A 9,494-nucleotide genomic window follows, 5' to 3' on the forward strand; every position below is an offset into this window, starting at 1 on the left:
TCTTCTCATTATTGTAGTGCAGAGCACAGGCAGAAAGAAAATACTCATTCATCTTCTTGGTCTGAGCACTCAAAGGTTTGGAAATACTTTGTTCTTGCTCAGCATGTTTTCATAATGCATTGAATTCACAGTTATTCATGCAAATGGAAGGAAATTCGGGAGTGGGAAATGTTAATTCATAAAATCTACTTCCAAGTCACTATGCACCAGTACTGTGCCACACTACAAGAGACTTTACAAGCAACAGATATTTTTCCCTTGATTTAAATGTATTCCCGGGTATAGAAATGACTCCCATCAGTTCTCAACATATTCTAAACAACATATACTAAATTCTTATTTGCTTTGCATTTCTATATAACATTTTAGTTCCTTTTAGCAGATAAGATTACAACATGTTGTTAAATAGGTGCATATGTTTCTGTTTCTGAATCACTCCGACATTTTTAAAACCAATGCAATTTGCTGTCTTGTTCACATATTTTGCTTTCATTTACTGTCATTTAATCTCTGTATCTACTTTCATTCTTTATATTTGGTTCTGGTCAATTAAATTAGCTTTGCATTTTTTCCCCAGTTGTTTCTTAATGTGTTTTCCCCTTCCCTCTCTCAAAATTACCTTATTTAGAATTATTATATGCTCAGCCCTTTTAATTCTATCAAATAAAATGAAAGGCAAACTACCTTATTAAAAGGCAATGTTTGTTGATGCTCAGAGTAAGAACACTATTAAATGGAACATGAACCTTTCAATGTCCTCCCATCTGAATTATTATAAGCAAGTTAGCTTCTGCCCATCCTACGAAGGCAATCCCTGGAGAATGCAAAGTGAAACAGCCAACCAGAGAGTGATTCCCATATCTTTATGTTCATGAATCTTTCAGATACACAAAAACTCATGCATAAGTTATTTGAAACTATAAAGTACTGCTTAAGCTGGGTAGACTGGTGAGATGGATAGGAAGAAGGAGAAGTATTTGAACCATATGTTGAAGCCAAATTTCAGCAGCACAAAGGTAGCATGTAGCAGTTAGAGAACATATTCATCAATTTTTAATGGTGCACAAATAACTTAACCCACATTGATAGGCAATTACTGGATTATGTAGGAATGAAAATTTCACTACATTTATTTACATCATCTCAATCACACGTCACCAAAACCATTACCATTCCCAGAAGAAGCTATCCTTCTTCCAGCCCGACAAGCTACTTTTCCCATCCAACAATCAAATATCCTCCTTACCTGAATCCTCAGGATAATCTGAAAAATTATGTACCTTCTTATAATCCATCTAGTCCATAGATGAGCCAGTCCAACAGCAATGGTCAAATAGTAGGGAAAGTGCCCAGCCATTTTACTCCAGTTTTAGCAGTCTCTCCCTATCACAGGGCAGTGTGACCTGTGACCCTGAACATGACAGATACTAAAGCCATCACTACATCTATTGGAAGTGAGGCAACTTTACCTACAGTGATCACCCACGCAGCCTCAAGCACATCTCAAGCCAATCAATATGTGGGACTAACCCCAAGGCACCCATCCTTCCTATACCAGCAACAACTGAGGATTTGTAACTGAACCATGAATAAAAACAGCAGGTATTTATACCCCAGTGCCAGTGAGGATATATTGGGAATAATTACTTGGCAAAGTCCTAGTAGCTAGGTTAATTTGGCCTTTTTTCACATATCAAACAGGACACCAATCCTGCCAACAAATATCCAAAATGATTGCTTGAACATAATTGGAGAACCTTTTTTTCAAGCAGAAATAAATAACTGAAAGAAAAATAAAAGAACAATAATCACATGACAAAAAACTTAAAACAGAAAAAGTTATATACAAACAACTTAATTGGAGATTATCAATAGAAGGAAATTACTGGTATTAAAAAATCAGTGATTTTTTAAAATGAGATTTTAACTGAGATTTAAAAGAGGCTAGAAAATCCAAGGGACAGAGATGAGGAAAGAGAAAATTCTAGATATGTGAGAGACAGTCAGTAAAAATGCCTGGAGTCAGGAGATGGCCTATTTAGTGTGAGAAACAGAAAGAAAGCCAGTATGGGTATATCTTGGATAAATGGGAGTAAGAAGACTGGAAAGGTAAAAGGGAATCGGGTTTTAAAGGACTTTGCAAGTGAAACATAGTATATTACATTTGTTCTTGGAAGGAATAAGGAAGCACTGGAGTGTACTGAATGAAGGTGGTAGCATGATTGGATCATTTTTGTGCTTTAGGAAAAGAAATTTCACATCTGAGTGGAGGATAGATTCCAATGGGGTGAGATTTAGAAAAATAGATTGACTAGAAAGGTATTGTTGATAATCAGGTAGTGAGGTGATGAGGGATTCCACAAAGATAGCAGTGGTATTACAGGAGAGAAGGGGACATATGCAAGAGATGTTACAAATGTAGAATACATAGTTCTTGCAACAGATTGGATATTGAAATATAAGCATAATGGAAGAGATTGTGTTTATCTCAAGAGATCACTTTTATCCATCTTTCATTTGCTTTTTCAGTGTTTCTGCAGCTTAGCTGTAATTTACTTTGAACAGGTCTTCTGAAATTCTTTTCTTAAAATTTTATAATCCCTTTATTTGTGATTCTTGCATCTAATTCACAGTAAATTGTTCTAAATAGTTTAAGGATATTACCAGCTAATTATTTGGAAGGATTTCAGTTACTAGTATCAGGTTTGTCTCAATCCCAAAGGTCGTAAAAAAGCTGCTACCTTCTGCCACAAGCAATTTTCTAAGAAGGAAGCCCTGAGGCAATAAAGTGGAAAATGTCAGTTCTTGAAGAAGGGGATCGAAAAGTATAAAAGACAAGGAGTAACAATCAGAAAGTAATTTGAAGGAAAATAAATGGGCATTGATCAGGACAATATTTTGTGAGAGTTAAGTTTTTGACTAACTGTCCTACATATATATCTATTGTGAGTCTGATCTTGATTTAATTTGATACATTAGGCCTTAGGAAGACATTTCTAAAATTAGACATATCAGATTCACATTCTGGTTGATCATTTCATGTCATTCCTGGTGTGCACAACTCCAAATGATGTGACAGATTGGGAATTCTCAGAAATAGCAGCAGCAAATAGACCATTCAGACACTTGTCTTGATTATCTTGTGTCTGATTCCCCCTCTCCAGCTTTGACATACATTTAATGAATGCTTATCTGGTGAACATAGGGGTCAAAATGGAGTAGTCACTAATTTGAAGTGTGTGTGTGTGTGTGTGTGTGTGTGTGTGTATGTGTGTGTGTGTGTGTGTGTGTGTGTGTGTGTTAAATAAAATAGTACCTAATGACCAAGTCATCACTGTAAAATTAATGGATAAAAGCAATCAGGGCCATAAGTGAAAAGGATATTGGACTGGGACTTAGAGAACCTGGGGTATAAGCCCCGGGGTTCCACTAACCTAATGTATAATGTCATTTATTTCTCTAGATCTCAGTTTCATCATCTGAAAAAGTAATGGATCAGATTATGTCATCCCCAAGACTTCTTTCATCTTTCTAATTCCTTGCTTCTATAATACATGTTTGCAGTGTAATAAAGACAAGCTAACCACTCATTTAACTTCATTAACAATGTCACCAGGGCTACTTCTCAGCAAAATTGGGAAGCTTATACAATGTAAATATGTGTATGGTACTTCATTTTTCTTTTTCTATTCATATCTCTATTTTGAAATCTATTACTTGGCATAGTCTTTTATTTTCTAGCCCCTTCTTTTAAATGTTTGAAATATTGATCCTAAGAGGCTTTAAAGGTATATCCCTAAAGTATGGGTATTTTCCCTATAAACTGGCTCAAGTTTGGTCATTCTTCAAGATTTGTTTAATGTTATTACCATTTTCTTCTTCCTGAGAGGTGGAATCTGAACCTGAAGGGTTCATTGTTATTAATAATGAGTAAAAATCAATATAGAAGCACTATTGAATTATCTATCTATTCTATCACTATGTTCTGACAGTTGAATTTTGTGCCAGGATTTCTGGAAGCAGATTTTACTCTCCTTTATTTTCTACCATTTTGTGTGATAAGGGGTCATATGATAATTTACCAACATCCTATGTGACATTTTGAAAATGACTCTGTGCTATAAATAATACCTTTGAATGCTATGTCTTACCCAGAAAGAACTTCTGTTTGCTGACTAAGATAGTTTCCAGGATTGTTATGTCATCCTTTTGATCCAGCTTATTTCAGATATTGACTCTGTATTATGCCACTTAAATTCTTAGTGCCCCAGAAAACTCTATGAGACTATAAATTGCAGAAAGTACAAAACTACATTGGCAAGGGACATTCCTTTTGACAGCTCAATTTACTCATAAAATCACAGGTCTGATAAAAAAAATAGAAATTATTTTATGTCCACTAAATGTCTCTGTCATTTGATGATCAGGTTTATAATAATGTCTTTACTTTTAAAAATTTCAAATTTTCAGAATCAGCAACTTGGTATAATTGGGTCAAATTAGAATTATTGTAATTCTATACAATAGGATATTTATTAATCTTTATTCTTTTCTTTAATTGATACCTGTTTTGATATCTGCTCTAACCAGCTCATGATCTGACTATATATCAAGTTAATTCTAAAGACTCATATCACTTATATTCTGTCTAGTTGTAAAGAATTTTTGTGAATTATTATTTATTTAATGAAATTATGGAATTGATCTCATGTCTCAAACTTTACAACTTTTTTGAAAAAAGTATATTATATACCTATGTCTATGTACACACATATAAGTATATACATATGGCTGCACTTGCATATATAAGGCATAAAGCTTCTGTGTAACACAATAACCTTTTATGTCTTTCATTTTGGATATTTAAATATATCAACTTAATTATATTTTGTCTTCTTTTCCTGTACCCACATTCACATGAAGATTTTAAATATTATATCTTAATTTTTTTTAAGGAAATCTTGTCAAGTTCTTTATAAAATTTCCATTTTTGATCACATTCAACAATTGTAGACATATAAGTATAAAGGTCAAGGTTGATTAAGTAAAGTCAATTAAATTACCTCATCCCATGCAAAGTAAGTGACAAAATTTTAAACTCTAGTACTCTATGCCTTAAAAGGGTCTTGATTAAAATAAAATAGAAAATAAAATAAAATAGGATGGCTTTTTCAAAGCCATCCTAATAAAAAGTCTTCCCTTGGTTCTTAATGGAGCAACTACTCTCAACTATACTTGAGATGCTGCTAGAACACCAGTGAGAAGATGAAAGGCCTTCTGGATCTCTGAAATTTACAAGTTCTTTTTCCTACCAAGATGGACAGGAAGGAGACTAAAGCCAAAGCCAAGGCTCTCTCTTTTCTCCTTTGCCAGAAGAACATAAGCATATTTGTTTCCCTAATGTCCAGCACAGTATAGTAATAGATTTGTAGTAAACACTTGACAAACGTTCATTGATTGCTGATATATATATATATATATATATATACACATATACATATATGCTGATATATATATACATATACATATATATATATATATATATATATATATATATATACACCTATACAACTTTTCTTTCCCAATCCCCAATCCCAATTCTAATCCCAATCTTAATCCCATATCACCAGTTATCTTGCTGAACAAAATTCCAGGGATATTCCTTAATTATCTAAAATTAGACATGTCTAAAACAAAATTTATCTTCCTCCCAAACAACTTCCATAATTCTGAGCACACTGCCATTATTCCAGTCACCCAGATTCACACTTTCATAGTCATCTATTATCCTTTCCTCTCCTTCACACCCAAAGTCAATCAGTTCTCAATTTAATTCTGTTGCAACAATTTTTCTTTGCTTTCCTTTTACTTACAAATCTACTTTCCTCGTCCAAATCCTAATTACCTCATACATAGATTATGCCAATGTTCTTCACATCTGTCTCCCTGCTTCCTGCCTCTCCTTATTCTTTAATACCATTTTTCTAACAGTCACAGTTTTTACTACATCACTCCCCTTGTTAAAAATCTTCATTGCTCCTATTTTCTGAAGGCAAAAATTACAAACTCCTCAATTTGGCATTTAGAGGCCTCTGTAAATGGACTCCAACCTCCTTTATATCTGCATGTTATATTGCTTATATTTATTCATTCTAATGCACAACTAAATTGACTTACCAGCTGTTCACCTTCCGACTGTATCCCCTATGCCAGGAATAAACTAAAACCTTAAATCAGGTTTTTATTTTTTTTTCATTCAAGGTTGAGCTCAGGTGCCACTTTCCATGAGAAACTTTTACAAGTTACCTTGAGTTTATCTATATGAGTTAAAATTATAATTTCCAAGTCAAATATAATAGGCATCTGGAGTACAAAGACTGTTTCCTTTTTGTTTTTATATTCTCATTCCCCAGTGCAATGTCAGGAGCATAGTTGAAACTTAATGAATATTTGTTGAATTGACCTTGTTCACCTCTCCATGGGCATAACTGCTTTCATTTAGTTACAACCCTTTTATGTCTCAAGGTTTCATTTATACTCCAAATGTCAACATACATAATGCTCAATTTCTAAAGTAATATAGCAATTCTTTAATCATTAGACAAATATCTTAACCTATAGAATATCAATGTAATAAATAAACTGTCAATCAAAGCAAAAAATGGTTTTAAAAAACACCTATAACACACACTTTTGTGAAGTTTGAGACACGTGCATCACTAAAACTCAGGAATCTAAGTTTCAGTGGGCTCATCAGTTGTCTACACTTTCTGGTATCAATATGGTGAAGTCCTGACAACAGGGAACCATTAGGCTTCCTAAGGAGAGACAACTTGTTCTTCATCAGGAATGTGGCAAATCAGTGCTCCCAAGCCTATCAGCAGTGGCCTCAAGGGATGAATAGCTATTTCACCTCCTTCCTTTTCAGCATAGGGATGACTATAAAAACCCTTAAGAAAAATTAAGTTAAAAAGAAAGAAAGACATAGAGGAGGGAAAGAGATCTGTATTCAAACCCAATCAGTTCTTTCTCTGATTATGGATAGGATTAGATCTTTTGTCATTTATCAATGCATAGCTCTTATTTTTTTATAAATTTGACTTAGTGCCCTCTATATTTGAGAAATGAGGCCTTATTAGAGAAACTTACTTTGATTATTTTTGCAATTATTGCTAATTGTATTTCTCGCATTTATTCTCTTTCCTTTCACCCTGTCCCTCATCAGCAGTTTTGCTACTGGCCACTCCCTCCCCCCAAATGCTCTCTCTTTTTTATCACTCTCCCCTCCTTCATATATTCCATTCCTCTCCTATTTTCCTGCAGGGTAAGATAGATTTTTAAAAACCTATTGAGTATGTATGTTGCTTCCTATATGAGCCAATTCTGATGAGTAAGGTTCAGTCACTCTCCCTCTCCTCCCACTCTTCCCCTCCATTATAAAAGTTGTTTTTTCCCCTGTCCCTTTTTTATGACTGATAATTTGCATCATTTTACTTTTCCCCTTCTCTTTCTCCTATTACACTCCTTCCTCACCCCTTAAATTTCATGATTAAAAAAAAAAAACATACTTATCTCACTCTCAGGGAAAACAAGCAAACAAACAGACCTGAAAAGTCCTCCATGAACTCAAGCAAAGTGAAATGTTCAGTATACAAAATAATAACAATGTTTTGAGCTGATCAGTTGTGAATGACTTTGCTATTATCAGTAATACAATCATCCATGACTGCTCAGAAGGATTTAGGATAAAAAAATCTTATTTATACCTAGAGAAGGAACTGACTATATCTAAATACAGATTGAAGCATTCATTCTAGCTCTTGCTCTCACTCTCTTGCTCTAGCTCTCTTTTAACTTAATTTTTCTTAAGGGTTTTTAATTTTCATTAGGATGGGAGATCTATTTTTTTCATAACCTGACTTTTCTGGAAATATTTTGCATAACTTCACAAGTGGTTTTTTAATTTTGGGTGAGGATAAGGAGGGAAACTGGAATTCAAACATTTGCAAAATGTTAAAAAATTGTTTTGAATATAACTGGGAAAATATTAAATAAATAAGTTTTTTAAAATGATATTATCACTTCATACTCAACTCACACTCATGCCTTCAGGGTCTATACATACTCATTCTAGCTGCCGTAAAAATGAGAAATTCTGAGTTGCAGTACCATCCTCCCATGTAGAAATGTAAAAAGATATACCTTATTAAGACCTTGATGATATCACTTTTTGATCACCTCCTTATGCTTCTGCAGAATCCTGTATTTGAAAATCAAATTCATCTCTGAGCTTTTCATCATGAATGCTTGAAAATTCTATTTTCTTGAATGACTACTTTTTCCTCTGAAGGATTATACTTAGTTTTGCTGGGTAGGTGATTCTTGGTTGCAATCCTAGCTCCATGACTCTGTAGAATATCAATTTCCAATTTCTCCAGCTCTTAAAAGTAGAAGTCTTGTGTTAGCCTGACTGTCACTCCACTATACTTGAATGGTTTCTTTCTGGATACTTGCAATATTTTCTCCTTGACCTGGGAATTCCTGAATTTGACTATATTAATCCTGGGAGTTTTCATTGTGGAATCTCAGGAAGTGATGGGTAGATTCTTTCAATTTCTATTTTACCCTCTGATTCTAGAACATCAGGACAGTTTTTCTTGAAAATTTCTTGAAAGATGATGCCCAGGCTCTTTTTTTTTTTTTTTTTTTTTATCATGACTTTCAGGTAGACCAATAATTTTTAAATTCTCTCTTCCAGGATCTATCTTCCAGGTCAGTTGTTTTTCCAATGAGATATTTTACATTTTTTTCTATTTTTTTCACTTTTTTGGTTTTGTTTTATGGTATCTTGATTTCTCATAAAGTTATCAACTTCCATTTTCTTAATTCTTCTTTTAAGGAATTATTTTCCTCAGTGAGTTTTATTACCTTCTTTCACAATTGGCCAGTTTTCAAGGCATTACCTTTTTGAATTTCCTTTTGCATTACTCTCAATTTTTTCCCTAATTTTTCCTCTATCTCTCTTACTTGATTTTCAAAGTCCTTTCTGAGCTCTTCCATGACCTGAACCCAGTTCTTATTTTTCTTGGACACTTTGAAGGGAGAAGCTTTGATTTTGTTATCATCTTCTGAGTAGTGTTTTAATCTTCTTTGTCATAATAATAACTTGCAATGGTCAGAATTTTTTTTTTAATTGTCTCCTCAATTTCCTAGCTGTTTACTTGGCTTTGAAAACTTTTTTAAAGTAGATTTATTTTTCCAGATAGAGGTTGCACTGTTCCAAGCTTCAGGGGTTTTATGATTTTCAGAGATCCTTCCAGGAATCTGATCACAAACACTCTTTTCTGCTCTGGAGCTATAGGGGTATCCCTGTAACTGTAAGATTTGGTGTAATAAGGCAGCATCACCCAAGGCTGTGCTGATATGGCCTGTGCTAACACTGTTCAGCAGACCGCACTCTTCTCCACTCACTATCCTAGTCCTCCATGATGTTC

At 33.9% G+C, this 9,494-nt stretch overlaps 1 pseudogene; it reads left to right on the forward strand.

Moving 5' to 3' along the window:
• The first annotated feature begins 1,136 nt into the window (after positions 1-1,136).
• On the forward strand, positions 1,137-1,786 carry LOC105749813 (annotated as a pseudogene).
• Positions 1,787-9,494: the final 7,708 nt, after the last annotated feature.

This window comes from Sarcophilus harrisii, chromosome 3 (assembly GCF_902635505.1).
Source record: "Sarcophilus harrisii chromosome 3, mSarHar1.11, whole genome shotgun sequence".
In the NCBI taxonomy this organism is placed as follows: Eukaryota; Metazoa; Chordata; class Mammalia; order Dasyuromorphia; family Dasyuridae; genus Sarcophilus; species Sarcophilus harrisii.